Raw genomic sequence first — 16,192 nt, 5'->3', positions numbered from 1 at the left:
CTTTACATCTGGAGATTACAAAAGTGGCCCAGTCTATGTGCATCTAATGAGTGAGTGTCTAGGTTATGGAAACAGAGATACCCTCTTCCCACTGTAATGTTTGTGTTGATAGGCTCTGTTTGGAAGATTAATTTTCAATGTCATCATTCATGAATTACAGGGAACGAGAAACAAGAGGAAGGAAAGCAGAGAAGGATGTGCTAATGCTATGATGTTTTGGCGATATTTTCAAACCCTAAATTCTTATACCAGTCAGACCATGTCATGTAAATTTAAGACTGTGATAACATTGGCTTACAGAAATATTTTCACTTGTGTGACTTCACCCATCCCTGATGCCAGAGTTCAAAAGGGTGTGTAAATAAGATGGGGGGAGGGGCACATAATCACTGACCAACAGCAACAACAGAAGTAGCTCAAAACTGTTAAGTCTAAGCTGAGAATGAGCTAAGGCTTGTGCAACATTCTAATTCATACAAAAATGACATTAAAAGCAATATTCAGAGAAAGAAGGGTAATGGAGACCCAGTTATGGCACAGATAGTGTAACTTTAACAATGTCACAGAGGAGGCAGGACGACCGACTGGTTCTACTTACATCTTCTCTATTAAGGATCTTCATATTGGAAGGGAGGGAACATCATCACCATTATGATGAAACTGAATACCTAAATTGATAAAATGATGGTAAGGAAACATCTTTCTTCTTTAAATCATCAGTTAAGTATCTAAACTCAGAAAAGTGCATTTTTAGAACATAAATTTTTTGTACATTCGGTCACAAAATATATCTAATATGGAAAACTATGGAAAATGGGAAATGTTTCTCCCCATCTTGGCAAAAAATAGATGTTGGCTAATATCATCCAAGTTTTTTTTATTTTTAAGTAGATTACAGGAAATGAAGAGAAGCTGATGACCTTAATATAGTTTTCTGAAAACTTTCTAGAAAATTACACTAAGCTTATCAGCTTGTTTTCATGACTTGGAGGTATTGAGAACAGAAAGCAGTGATAATTAGACATCAGCACCGACTTAAAACAATTCATGCCAAAATAGACTCATTGCATTTTTATTGTCTTCAGTCTTCAGTGAGGAATTTAATATAATATTAGGTTATACATGTAGAAATATGTGGAAATACATCAGAAGACAGCATACTTATGTGAGTTCAAAACTGGCTGAAGAGCTGAATGCAAGAAGCACCGGAAAATAATTTATGACCAGTGGGGAGAGTCTCTCTGTTGGTGTACAGCAAGAGTCTGTACTGGACCGGTGCTGTTGGATGTCTTCATTAACAAGTTCAGTGGCAAAGTAGAAGTAAGTCGTGCTTCTCAATTCTGTGTGTAAGTTACCAAGCTGGGCAATACACAGAGGCTACACTGTGTGACTGAAAGGATGCAGGGCTTGGGACTCAGAAGTAAGTTTGATATCTGGCTCCATTCTTACCCAGTGGTCTTGCCTTTGACCTCCAGGGTCCCCCTTTGTAAAATAGTAACCACCTGGCAGGGCTGTGAAGATCACATGAGTTAATGTACAGTGCTTACCATGGTGTCTGGCACAAGGCAAGTTCTCTTTTCCTTTTCTTTCTCTTCCCCTCTTGCTTGGAATACAGATTTTTAGAATGAATTGAACTGAGCCAACTAGTGGTTTGGTTCATATAGAATTAGTGTCTTAAACAATAATTGATCCCAGTGCATAAATATCTAGATCACTTATATGCATGGTCAGTAGACCTTAATGTTTGTAGAGGCTGAATTAAAACATCACTACTAGTAGTTTCTGGCTTATTCTTTCAGTGTTTCTCCTTAGCAGAAAGACACACTAATACTTCTTATGTGCTATTGCCCCTTCTTTCCACACAGAAGTTAACATGATAACTTCCTTTCACAAAAGGTGCCATATGCACTGTTAAGTACCTTGCTTTTCTCAACTAATGGCATGTGCTGGTATATTAATACAGTGAGACGTTACTCATTCTCTGTAATGTTTCTAATTACTTGGCCCAGGTTTTGCAGGGTCAGTAGGAGTCTGCCAGGTAGATGGTGGACGCAGTGGTTTTCCAATATGAGGAAACTGGGTGTGTCAGGGCTCACTTGTCCACTTCTTCAATTTTTTCAACAAATGTTTATTAGTTCTTAATATGTGGCAGGCCATAGGCTAAATAGTTTTTGTTCCTTATGTCATTACAACCTCACCACGGCTTTATGAAGTAAATAATATTATTTTGTCATTTTATAGATGAAGTTGCGGTTAGAACCGCTATGTCATTCAAGGGAAAAAAGTACAGAAACTCAGATTCAGAGCCAACATGTTTTCCTCCAGAGTCATGCTCTTAATCACACACTCAACTTCCAGATGAAGGGTGGGAATGAGTCAGAGAATGTTCTAGATGCGGAGGCAGCAATGTAAATGAAGGTGCATGATGTGTAGAGGAACTGAAACTCTCTTTCCTGTTGGAAGAACTCCGAGTTGCACTAGGAGTTGTATTGCAGGAGCAAAGCAGGAAATGTGGCAGAAGACGAGGCTGAAGAGGTTGGTGTGGCAAGGGATTGAGAGCCCAGTGGCATGCGGCTTAAACCCTATTTCTGGTGCTTGGGCGTGGTGGCAGCGTGAGTGTCCTCAGCCCTCAGTAGTAACCTCGTGGGGAAACCTGCTTTGTCGGGCCCTGAGGCTGGGTCTGGGAGGGAACACCGAGGGTTCAGGGTCACAGGTTGTATGGAGCAATTTACCACAGGAACCTGTGGACTTAAATGTTCTCTGTGGTTAACCCAGAGTGAGACCTGGGATTCCCTGGGCAGTTTGGGGTTGACTGGGGTTCATGAAGCACCTATAAACCATGGCTCTGGCTCTTGCCTGGGACGGGGCAGCATTCCTTTGGTGGATTCATCCTTTCTGTTAAATGCCAAATGTGATCGTAGTGTAATCTCCCAGCACCTTTATTGTGGTCCCTCATTATCCTTTTAAATTGATTCAGTGGGGTAAGCTCTTCCCTTTACAGTGATTGGCAGCCTCCATGAAATCCTGTGGTTACGTTCAGACCTTTACTTCAAGTCACCAAACACTGTTACACTGGCATCATGATGTTGTCCCGGATCAAAGGCCTTTCCTGCTAGTAGGTAAAGAGGGTGAGGTCAGCTTCTTCACCCTTTTCTCACATGATTCTTACGTCTCTTCCCTCATCTGGCTAACTCTGGGGTTCTGAATCCCTCCCAAACTGGGGATGAGGGAAGATGGAGAGGAAGAGGCAGCAGACAGTCCTCACTCACCTGGTGATCAGGCACCACCCTCTCTCTGGACTTGGCAGGTGGGTGAGGCTGGTTCATTCTATCGTGGACACTCTTGGGTTTGTAGAAGAGCCTTCTCCCTACCCCACCCCACATCAGTGAGGGTCTCTCACCTGGCACTTCCCCTTAAGGGCAAATGCTGTTCTGCTTAGGCTGATCACGTCCTCATCCTTTAGTCCCTACATATCCAGCAGAAGCTTCAGCTTCTGCCAAGGTGTGAATGATCACCTGGACCCTCCTCCAGGGACCCATGATAGCCCTTTGCAGGCTCAGCTCTGTGCTGGTTTCTTATCCATCGTTTTCCCTAGGCCATCGACCACATTCACATATCCTTGGTTCCAGGACTCCAGGCCTGTGGCCCCATCTCAGCACAGCCCAACTCCTCCACACCCCTGTCGAGAAACTAACCAGTCCGTCTCTCCTCCTCTAGGTTTTCAGGGGGCAGTCAGATACAACCTAAACTGCAAACGACGAACGTTGAGTTCTTGCGCTAGTCTTAGTGAAGTTGCTTTTCTTCAGTGTGAGTTGAGGGGCCAGTCCCTCCTACTGCTCGCTCCAGGAAATTCTTCCTTGGGTTATTACCTGGAAGCTCTCTAACTAGGTTTGAGGTTAGAGCTATCTCCTGCTCTCCTGGACCAGAGATGGTGTGGTTGTGTCTCAGACCAAATGCCTCTTCAAATAAATCTTCTCCTCTCCAAAAATTCTCTTCTAATCTCCAGCTCTTGACCATTTTCTACTTTGATGTGGTTGAGGCATTTAAGAGTTATCTAAAGTAGATCTTATCCACTTACTTTGAAACCTTTTTGCTCCTTGGTCTATCTCCTCACTTTGGAATGTGCCTGGGCTGAAACTTCCATTTTAAATCAGATCAACCATAGATACTATAATCCAAACAACATCCTTTCCCTCTGCTTCAATCAGAGTTCTCTTTCTAGAGTCCAAATATGACCACATGGCTCTCCTGCATAGCACCCTTTAGTGAGAACCCCATGCCGTGTTTGCAGTATCATGAGGAAGACAGGCAGCATACAAGTACACAGATAAATAAGGCCTTACAAAATTGGACGCATAGAATGCTGAAGCAGAGAATAAATTAGGAAGAGGTGAGTGAAGAGGAGCCAGGCTTTCTGGCTGGCTGGCTCTAAGGCTGGCTCTTTCAGCCTTAGAGCCGCAGCATATAACCAAGAAAGTTAAAAGCATAAACTCTGACGCCAGAATGCCTGGGTTCATACACCAGCTCTGCTACCTATGAGCTATTTGACCTTGTGAAGTTACTTATCCTCTCTGTACAGTGAGTCCCCTATATACGAATGAGTTCCATTCCGAGAGTGTGTTCGTAGGTCTAATTTATTGGTAAGTCCAACAAAGTTAGCCTAGGTACCCGACTAACACAGTCGGCTAAATAGTACTGTACTGTAATAGGTTTATAATACTTTTCACACAAATAATACATAGGAAACAAACACAAAAAATAAAATATTTTTAGTCTCACAGTACAGTACCTTGAAAAGTGTAGTAGTACAGTACAACAGCTGGCATCCAGGGGCTGGCATCAAGTGAACAGGCAAGAAGAGTTACTGACTGGAGGAAGGAGAGGAGGTGGAAGATGGTAGAGCTGAAGGATCGTCAGCAGAGACGGAGGGCAAGCTGCAATTTCGCTCACTCACATCCTGGGCTTGAAATAAAGATACTGTACTACTGTACTCTATATAGTACTGTACAGTAAAGTACACAAAAGCACAACCACTTGTAAAGGATGCACGCATGTGACAATATATGCCAGACATGTGAACTAACTTAGGTGATTGGACACGCAAACGCACGTTCACATCTTTGAAAGTTCGTGCGACTTGAAGGTTCGTATGTAGGGGACTTACTCTACTTTGGTTTCCTCATCTGTCAAATGGGGATGTTAATAGTTCCCTCATATAGTTGTTGTGAGTATTAAAGTGCTTGGGAAAATGCCTGACATATAATAAGTGATATACCATAAAGTTTCTGAACTAAATATAAAGTGCTACTGTCTTTGTCTACAAGTCTTAGGTCTTTTCCCTGTTGATTCAGAATTACCATCATCTCTTCCGAGAAGCTTCAGATGATCCTCAACATTCATTCAGGTGTCCTTTTGATGTGCCATTGGTGTATTTTATACATATCAATATCACCACAATTCTCCCACTGTGTTGTGATCGACCTTCTCTCTCCATAGACTAGAAACTCTCCGTTGAAAGCAGGGACCATATCTTATTCATGGTTGTATAACCAGAGTATCTGATACCCATTAAATATACGATGAATGGATAAATAAATGAATGAGCAATAGAGAAATTCTAATAGATAAGCTTAAAATTACATACTTACGATTTTATATTTTTCTTTCAAGATAAGAAGAGCCTTCTACAGTTGGTTAGGTATTTCACAAGTTCTGTATGAAATCATAGTCTCCTAAGTCATTTATAAGGGAAGGCAGTTTGGAGATTCATCTAAAATTTAAATTTACAAAAACTGAAGTTGAGTTTGCTTGATTTTTCTAAGTCTTTACCACACTCATTCAATATGTTGAAAATAGGATTTAAGTCAACAGAGTGCCCTTCTGGGCAAATCAATGTGAAAGATAAAACATGAGTAAAATAAGGCCCGTACCACCTAGGAGCTTATATAGTCTAGCAGAGAAGGCAGACACATGGGTAGAATGATAACTAAAGTCAAAAAAGACTGGGAGTTCTAAACAAGAGGGGTTTCATTTATTATCATTTCTTTTTAAGGATTTGTTTTGTAAACTGAAGTCTTAATTCCTAATTACTTTGTCTCATTTTGATGTGTTATTAACTTTTTTTCACCTCTTGAATTTACTGTACTAACTGCACCAGAAGAACAATTTCTTGATTATATAATTCACACAGAAATCAAAAGGCTGTTTTACAAGAGACCTTCTTTTCCTTTTTCTAAATCTTGCTTTCTTGTCTTTTGGATAAGATAGGCCTGCATTCATTTGTGTAGCATTTGGGTAGCAATGTTCCCTGTATAGGACATCAGTGTTGTCAGTATAGCATTTTAGAGCTTGAAAGAAATTCAGAAGTCATCTAGTATATACTGTTTTCTTTTCTTTTTCTTCTCTTTTATCTTATCCTTCCTTCCCTCCTTCCTTCCTTCCTTCCTTTCTTTCCTTTCTTCCTTCTTTCTTTCTTTTTCTGTCTCTTTCTTCCTTCCTTCTTTCCTTCCTCCTTCTTTCTTTCTCACAGTTATTAGAAAAGGCAAAAGAAAACCCCGACATCCTGATGCCCAGTACAATTCTTTTTTCCATATACCATGCTGCCTCTAGAATAATTTTAGACTATAGGAAATGGAGTCCTAGGGAATATATTTATAACAAGTCTCTGGCTCATTTAGCATGCCGTTGTTTGGGATATCCAGCTGCACACTTTGTTCTTGTCAGTAATAAATTATTTCCTGACAATTTGGTTGACAAACGGGATCTCAGCCCCAGATTTGCACACATCTTTTAAAAAATGATCAGCTTAACCATGCTAAATAGACTTTTTGTCCTTCACTTATCTTCTAGCATGAAGAGAAGGAAGATTCAAGATCTTCAATAAGAGTGTAAATCACACCCACAGACAGGACTCTGTTTATATAACATTTAGGGTGAAGGTACCCTTTTATGAGCCTTTGTTATCCAATGGAGAGTCTCTGAAAGCCACAGAATCTCTTCTCTGCCCTGAAGCTAGCTACATTTGCTTTTCTAACTTCCCAGCAGACTAGGATACAAAGTATGTGGACATTTCAAATGTTGAAAAGCAAAATAGAAGCAGGAGGTGGGGGTAGGGAGGGGAATGTAGGGGTGGCCAGTAAGGATTCTTTTACAACTCATATTTCTCTATTGAAAACTGAGATTTCTGGTCACATCAGGGCAGAATAATTGATAGCAGCTGCAGATGGGAAGGTTTGAGCATGCATCTCCCCAGGCAATATTTTCTTTGGTATTCTCTATGGTATGTTGTAAAGTATAGCAGTTCAGTATTCAGCCGTACTTTCTTTAGTTAGCTAAGTGGATAAAAACAATTTTATTCATTTTTCTTCACAAAACTTGCCTTGATCTGTGTCCTTTCTTTGTCCACCTCTGGTGGCCACGACATCTGCCTGCCATCAATGTTTATGATGTTGGTAATACCTTCCTGCAGTATGCAGTGAGAAACAGAAGGTGAATGAACACAGAGTGAAGACAGACTGGCACCATCTTGGCAGCAAACTGATCTCTTGGAAGTCAAGAATCCTTGGTCTGATTAGTAAGAAGAAAAAAGTTTTAAAGGAATAACTTCTCTTTCAGCTCCCGTTGTTACTAAAAGTAAGATAATGAAGAGCATGTTGATCTTTGAGATGTTTGAAAGTCTTAGAACAGGCAATAAAGTCAAAATTTAAGGGATAATAATACAAAATGGTGAGAAAGAGTAGAGTATATTTCCAAACTGGTGAGTTGAAAGGTGGGATAGGGGAGTTTTCCCAATATGGATCCTCTTAAAAGGCCAGGTCTCTGATTTGTTTAACAAAATGTTTCTTTAAGAACTTTACATCCCTTTCTGCTAGTGAAGAGTTCTCATTTTAAATGCTCCTATTATAGTAAATAGAATGGAAAGGGTATGAAAAGTCTATTAAAATAATTACAGAAGTTCAGGTCATAAATTATCTGTTGATTCAGCCTGTCAGCAAGCAAGTCAGTTGGTTCAATGTTAAGACCAATTGGCTAGAGGATTGGCTACAAATGACTTCAGATATCTGGATCAGATGTAAGTCATCAGCTTGGTCAGTGGGGTCTAAACTGCACTGAGTGTTCCCCTTGTTTGAGCAATAGACATTGGGTGTTATTGTGTTATTGGAATTCTGTGAGGTCAGTTTGCCACTGTGCTGCAAAGCATGATGGGATAAAACACATGCACTATAACAGCAGGAGATAATGGTGACCAGCAGCCTGGCCGTGTTCTCACCTGAGTGAACATGGCCAAATCAAACTGTTAGCTAGTGAATATTTACCATAGTCTGGGTTCATCAGCCAACTGAATTATTTTCTGCCTGCTATGCTCAAGAAAAACTCACATTTAACCAGTTTTGCATGCTTCACAAAATGCCTAACCTGGAAACTACCATCCTGCCCAACCTCCTTCTTGCGTACCCCCTTGCAAAAACGTAAGACTAGGAATGGTGTATACTTCCCTAGTGGCATGTATGTACTTATGTATGAGTGGATCGCCTGAAAAGAATCAATAGTTTTTTTTTAAATGAAGAGTCTCTTGGCACCAGAAAAATGCAGGGTCTAGCCGAACCTGAAGATGAAACCAGTAGCAAGGTACCCTTGTCTTACATACCCTCATAGCTTTGCTATTGTCAACAAAATCCTGCCTTACTCATTACATTCCATCTCGTGATCAGCAAAACATTTTCAGTGTGACAGCAGGCTTACTCTCTTCTAGATAAAACTTCTAGTCTTTTACTTGAACTCCTGATAACTTTTTACTTCAACAGTGTAATCATTTGAACTTTAGAATTACATCAATGCCAAATATCTTCTTAGTTCTGTGGATGCCTGAAAATGAGGCATTCTGCAAAAATTAATTTCCTAAATATCTAAAGCTTAGACTTTTTAAATTTTAAAACTTAAAAAAATCTGATTATTTTTATTGGCAACATTTATAACTGTACTTGAAATTCTCTGCTTTCTTAAACATATTAAAGAACATATTAAACATAGCTATTTTTATGACTCAGGTATAACTATAAATATAAATGTACCAATGAACTTATGGCTCATTAAAACTCTGGAGAAATTTTTGCCTTTTAATAAATCTCTATATTATCTCAAATTACTATATTTTCTTTGCCTGCTTTAAGTAGTTTTTCTAGTAGCTATTTATCCTTGTCGTTGTTGGGGGGCTTGCTATTACTCAGTTCTTTCCCTTTTCCATTTACAGCTTCTAATCTGCCATGGTCTAGAAAGTACATAGCTAACATTCTTAAAATTTTGAGAAAACAGGAGAAAAATGCCTTATGAAGTGAATGGGCTTTACCACCTTCATGTCAGGAAAACTACTTCTGTTGTTCAGAAGACTTATTTGCTTGTGCAATTGAGGAACAAAAATTATTTATTTTCAGATGACACTAGACTTTTTTTTGATAGGGAAATGCTTTGGTATCTGCATTACTTTACCACGAATATTCCAGGTGCTTTGATACTCTGGTGAGTATAGAATGAATATACTCATAATAATAAGGGTTCTTCTAGACAATGCAAAATGTACATCCTAGTATATATTCTCAGGTGGCTGTAGTGTGAGGAAAATGTGTCAATGTCAGGAAAACAAATACTCAAAATGTTGACATAAGTATTGTGGTGTATATGTTTTGTTTTAATATTAATTTTGCTGATTTTATGTAGAGAAGTTGCAATAAAAATCATCTGCTTATGTTTCTGTTTACACATTCTAAAAAGGAACACTAAGCCAAAAATTATTGTCAGGAAAAAAAAGCTAAATGAAAATTAGAGATGGGCAACTTATTGCCATACAGAGAGATGTAAAAAATTCTCAGAATCTTTGTAAGTATGGGAGGATTCCATAAAATCCCTTGCTGATTTTTTTTCTTAAATATTTACTCACTTGGTTTAAAACGTATCCCCCTTGGGGATCAAATGAAACATTTAATGTGTGTTTCTGACTTTTTCACACTTAATATAACACAGTCTCTTTATTATGAGAGCTCTTCATCCAAAAATCCTAGGATGATCTGATGTCTAATGCATATAACAGACTTCAAGCATTTCTATTCTGTTATTTCTGATCCAGGAAGCTTCTTTAGTAGGTCACAAGTAAACTTGAACTTTTAATTGCATTTTGAAATTAGGAACATGTTCAGATGGTTACTAAAGCTGAAAACCAATGTATAAAGTACATTGTTTCCCTTTTCAAATAGAAATTTTGCAAAGTCATTACTTAGAAAGTTGCCCTAGAAAAATATACGTAAATTTGTATTCCTTTAAAAAAAATTTTGTCAAAGTGATTCCTCTTTAACATTTTCTACATTCTTTTGCTGTAACTTTTTTGTTACCTTGTACCATTGCTATTGAAGTTGTATGATTATGACTCCATCTATTTCCTGTGTGTATGTGTGTGTGTGTGTGTGTGTGTGTGTGTGTGTGTGTGTGTATGCACGTGTGTTGGTGGGTGAGATGACTGGAATATTAGGGGAGTTGTGGAGGAGAAAACAAATTTGCAGGTGTGTATATGATGTGTTCAGGAAGCTGATTCCAACCTTGGGAGCTCGATGGACAATAGTTATTCTTCTTTCTTTTCTTTTCTTTTTTTTTTCTTTCTTTTTAAAATATCACTAACAAGTCAAGAGGTCGCAGGATCAAATTAAATAAACTTTTTGGGAATTGCATTCATGTTTCAATAAACTGTGAGAACAGTGGATTTAGCCAGATACGGAATTTGGGCCAATTCCTGCTTTGTCATCACATACAGTAGTTTGTTTACTTCTTTCCATGACTAAAAATGAACAACATTAAATACAGAGACCATTTGCTCTGCCTCTTGCCATCTTTCTGTGTATTCTGCAACAGTTGAGCTAATCAGGCAGAAAATTATGGAGTTTGACTCCCAGGAGAGATGCCAATTATGTGTATCTTATTATAATGTTCAACTAGATCAACTTCACTTTACATATTAAATAAGTGCCCCCTTAAAGCACTTTTTCTGACCTCTAATGCAGTTCATTTCACAGAACATGAAAAACAAATCATCAAAATAAACTTCCTGAGTTGTATTTGTGAGCTAATTCTCAGTCTACTTATAATTATTATTAGGCGTATTGGCTAAATGCTACCACATGTTAGCACAGAATTTGTCGAATCAAAATGCCATACACATCACAAAATAAATGAAGTTAGCTACCTATCATCCTTAGTTATTTCAACGTTATACTTGTGTGTTATGAAGGCTATTTCCCTCTAAGAAACACGTGCTGTGTGTAAATTATTAACTCATTAATTCCTGAGTTCCTTATGCCCTAAGGGCACAGGTGTTTATTTTTCTTCAGCTTGCTGGTTTCATAAATGTGGAAACTGAAAGACTTATGACAGGAAATCAGTGCTAGAGCCCGAAATAGAATTCAAATCTTAATGTTCTTAGTACAGAGTTGAAGAGCTTTTGCATAGAAAGAAATTATTGCTATTTGTGGGCATGATATCAATTAAGATTAGGAAAATTGTTTTTGACCTACCATTATTTCCAATTTTTTAAAAATTGCTATACAGCATAAATACGACATTTTGGTTTGGGGAAACATTCTGCCCTTAAAGCAATATAACTCAATTGGAATTTATTCAATAAACTTAGTAATAGACTGGGAGAAAGAATTTGATGGACTCAACTAAGTATCACCCTCTAGTCATGTGTGCAGCATGAGTCCAGTGGAACCTACTGTGTGATGCTTGGTGAGAGGGGAGTCAGGGAGTTGCAAGAACCAAGAGGAACAAGTCTTGAAGGAAAAGAACAAGTTCAAGCTTTTGGATTATATCTTTCAGAATTCTCCAGAGGCCTCACAGGCTATTTGGCATTTTCTGAAAATAAACTTTCCATTGTATATGCTGTAATGATATACTTAATAACAGCCTGTTTTGGGATCCTCTGTGAGGAATGCATTACAAATACTCTTTGAGGATATAACTATAATAATAACAAAACAAAGTAGCTGAATCTAACAATAATTTGAGAAATACTAATGAAGAGTTTACCACAGCAGCATTGATTTAAAGGAAGCAGATAGAGCTAAGGAAAGAATAGGAGAAAGAAAACCCAAATAGGTACAATTTGTGTCTACAATAGAATATCTTCGTTTTTACATAATGGAATACTTTAGGCAGTATTTTACATTTAAGCATTTTCTAAAAGACTGAGGAATTCTTTTAAGAGTTTCTCAGCATTAGTATCTCTTTTCTTCCCCTTAATATGCTTTGAACACCAAAATTGCTGTAAGAATCAGTGCCATTGTAATCATACTATACAAATATGTTCCAAGTCTATATATTGAATTCACAAAGGAACAAGACAAATGACCAATGGACAAAGCATAAGGAGAACTCAGTGATTTTATGCTGGGGAGATAGAGGTAGGAAAAAAGATATAACAACCTATATTTTTATTAAAAATGCTTTACATGTATTCATTCAGCATCTCAGCTGTGAAAATTAGTGGACATTCACAAGAAAATTTGATGCAATAGTTGCATTTCCATTGTAGAATGTGGCTACCTAGAGAAAGTAGATTCAGTTAATTAGGTCTGTTTGGGAATGGGTGGCAGAGTTAAGGAGACATGAGTCCTGAGGGCTATACTGAGGGATTAATGAGGAATGCTGTCAGTTCCATGGTTCTCTATCCTGGCTGTTCATGAGAATCATTTGAGGAGCTTTTAAAAAATACTGATGTCTGCCACAGCCACCCCACTCCCATCTCTGAAAACCGTCACCTCCCACATTCTGACTCAACTGAGAGTGGAGGACAAACAAAATACCATATTTGGACAAGATTGGAAGAGTAGATTTTCTGTTTGCAAATTCTGGTCTGGTGACTAGTGCTGAAGATTACTTAGAAATAGTGATGAGGGGAAAAACCATGGAGAAAGTTATAACATAGAGGGGACCAAGGTAAGAAAGAGAATGAATTGACAGAAACAATGGGAAAAAAGGCATGCCATTCATGGACAAGTATGTCCAAGGAATTTAGTTGAGATGAGTAGAAAGTAAGTGAATATCTCCAAGAGACATATTCTTTTCTAAGTATGGGCGTAAAGGAGATAATTGGTATTTCTGGGTAGTCTCCCCAAAGCCAGCTTTTTCACACTAAATTTCCAGCAACTGTTAACAACTTCCACTAGCATTCAGCCAGAAGTCTCTGAAATTGGTACCAGACAAAGAAAGCCCTCGGGCATTCTCAGCAGGCCACAAGATTCTGGACCAATTAAGTAAGAAGGGAACAAAAGGACTAAATTGGAAAACCAATGGTAAGACTGAGAATATCTATGAGGTTTCTACCCTGAAACAAAATAGTTCAAGAGTTATGTAATTTGTGTGAGGTTTCTGAGGAATCTTTATTTTGCAAGATTTGTAACACTCTGTTATTTTGGCTGAGGCTCCCATAAAAACAAAGTCATTTCAAACAGTGCAGTGAAAATCTTTGCACTTTCTTTGTGTTCCAAGCACAGGGGACTACGCATCATTCTGCAAATCTATCAGGCCAAACTACATTTGCTCTTGTTGTTTGTCTTCTTGGAATGTCTTTGCCCCTTCAATACCATCTTTAAAGTCTTAACTCCAAAAGGCACATTCTCTGTAAAACTTCCTGCAGTTGACAAAAACCGTACCCAGGTACTGTCCTCCAGAATGTACACATCTTTAGTATCACTCTTCGTGTTATTCTGTTTACTTATCTGTCTCTCCTTCTGGATAGACTGAGAATAATTCAGAGAGAATTTATAGCCAGTGCCTTGCAGAGTGTCAGTTTTTAATTGCACTGGAAAGCCAACCCTTCTGTTGGGTAACTAGAACCCCTAAGGGGAGCTGGACAAATGTTTGTTGCATTAAATTGACACCCTTCAACTACTTGGAAATTTTCCCTCTGGCCAGTCCTGTTGAAGCAACTTTAGTTATGTCCGCTGAGCTTGTCCTGGGGTGTGTTTTTGTGTGAGTGTATTCATCAACCTCAAGGGGTGTATAAGTCAACTAAAGCTACATGAGAAATTTGCTGATTTACGCAGCACATTAATTTGAAAGGAGGATAAAGAGGGTCTGTAACTTTTATTAGATTCTCGAAGTAATCTAAGGCCCCAAACAGATGATACAACACTATCATAAACAGTGAAAAAACTAAAGCCTTTCTCATTGAATTCTGAGCTAAGACAAGGATGATCATTATCATTACTTCATACATTAGAAAATAAAGGCAAAATGTATTACCTGTAGCATTATGACAGTCTAAGAACAAAACCAAAAAACAGCTGAAACCAATTGAAAATTTACTAAAGCTAATTGAATTTAGGAAAGTGGCTAGGAGTAAAATACAAATTCAGATATCAATATGCTTTGTTTATATGATTAAAATCATTTGAAAATATAATGAAAAAAATCTTAGCACATCAGCAATAGTAATATATAGTACATAGAAATTTAATAAAAAATTTTCAAGATATCTATCCGGAAAATAATATGACTTTATTGAAAGACATAAAGAACATTTAATAAATGCAAAGCTATGCCATATTCCTTGGTGAGATGACTCAATATTATAGATTCCAAGTAAACGTGTAAATAACCTCAGTGTAGCTAAAAATTTAAACAACAATAATATAGTTTATCTTTCAGTTTAAGCTTAAAAATATGTGGAGTGGCATATTTTCTCATACATTGTTGATAGGAATGTAAATTAGTACAACATTTTTTGAGGTAACTTGGAAATATCTAGCAAAAATTTTAATTTTGAACTTAGTTCTGTTTTTAGAAATCTATCCTCCAGAAATATTCACCTAATTGATTGTAGTATTGATAGATCAGAAATATTATAAATGTTTGTCAATAAGAATTGGTTAAAAAAATATTTTCCATTAATTCAGTGAAACTGGACCGACATTAAAAGAACGTGACAATTCTATACATTGAACGAGAATACTGTCCTCGATATATTGACAAGTGTACGAAAGCAAGCTGAAACATAGTTTGACAAGGCTCTATTTTTGTTTTTAAAAAAGTGTGTGTGTCTGTGTGCAGAAGTGCATGTAAAATAGTCTAGCAGGGAAATAGACCAAACAGTGACCATCTCTGGTAGTAGAATTTCAGGGGTTTTTCTTTCCTTCTCTCTTTCTTTCTTTTTTTGCTTTGTCCATTGCCACAAATCTTCAAGATTTTTAAAATGATAATAGATTTCTTTAATCAGAAACAAACATGCACATACAGTCTTTTACTTCTTTAGGTTTTCACTTGTGGTTATTGTGGCTTCCTTTTCGTTTTCCCCATGTTTAAAGTTCAGGACACAATCCTTTTGAGGGTAACTGCGTAGATAGTCCCTTGGGAGGACACGGATAACATTCACTATTTCAGAGTTGAGCAAAGTTCATGACGGCAATGACAGTGATCATGACAACAGAGGGCCTGACACATCCCTGAGGTTTTCCTCAACTTTTACTGCTCTCTCTTTACTTGCCTTTTATCTTCTGCCCTAAGTGGGAGTTTGAGAATGTATGTCACTAAAGTTCACTGAAATAGAAACACCTCTATGAAAAAGGGAGAAAAGCATCAAAAAAGATACTTCTGCTTTACTGAAAGAGAGACACATTCCTCAGAGGGGCAAATGCTAGGCAGAGCTGCTTTTTGACGGAGATTTGAAATTTCAGATTGAGAGTTTTTCTTGATAAGGTAAAAAAAACCCCTCCCAACTGAGACAAAACTTAAGTTGGAAACGTCACAGGTATTTGGAGAGCCTTAGTTGTTGGATTTCAAAGCATTTACTACCTCCCCAGGCCTCTAGAGTTTTCATTAAAATGCTTTTTCCTTGTCTTGTCAACGCATAACCTATTGGGCACAAAGAAAATGTTCTCATAGTTAGCAAATACTAAAGAACCTTGAACAAACCCCATCATTTCTTTAATTTTATTGCTGTTTTGATTGCATGATTATTTATTTCAACATTAAAGAATATTTCTGCTTTTAAATTCTGAACCGATCCAGCTCACAATGAGTTATTTTAAAACACATTCCAAATATTTTATTTTGCCCAGCTTCATGTTGACAGGTACAATAGTCCCATCTTAGCTTCTGTTCACACGAGAACACATTTTGAAACCCAATTAATAAAAGGTAGAGCTGTGTA

This window comes from Aethalodelphis obliquidens, unplaced genomic scaffold, assembly GCF_003676395.1.
Source record: "Aethalodelphis obliquidens isolate GAN/ISIS:26980383/991018 unplaced genomic scaffold, ASM367639v1 scaffold3, whole genome shotgun sequence".
In the NCBI taxonomy this organism is placed as follows: Eukaryota; Metazoa; Chordata; class Mammalia; order Artiodactyla; family Delphinidae; genus Aethalodelphis; species Aethalodelphis obliquidens.
This window is presented reverse-complemented; position numbering follows the sequence as displayed.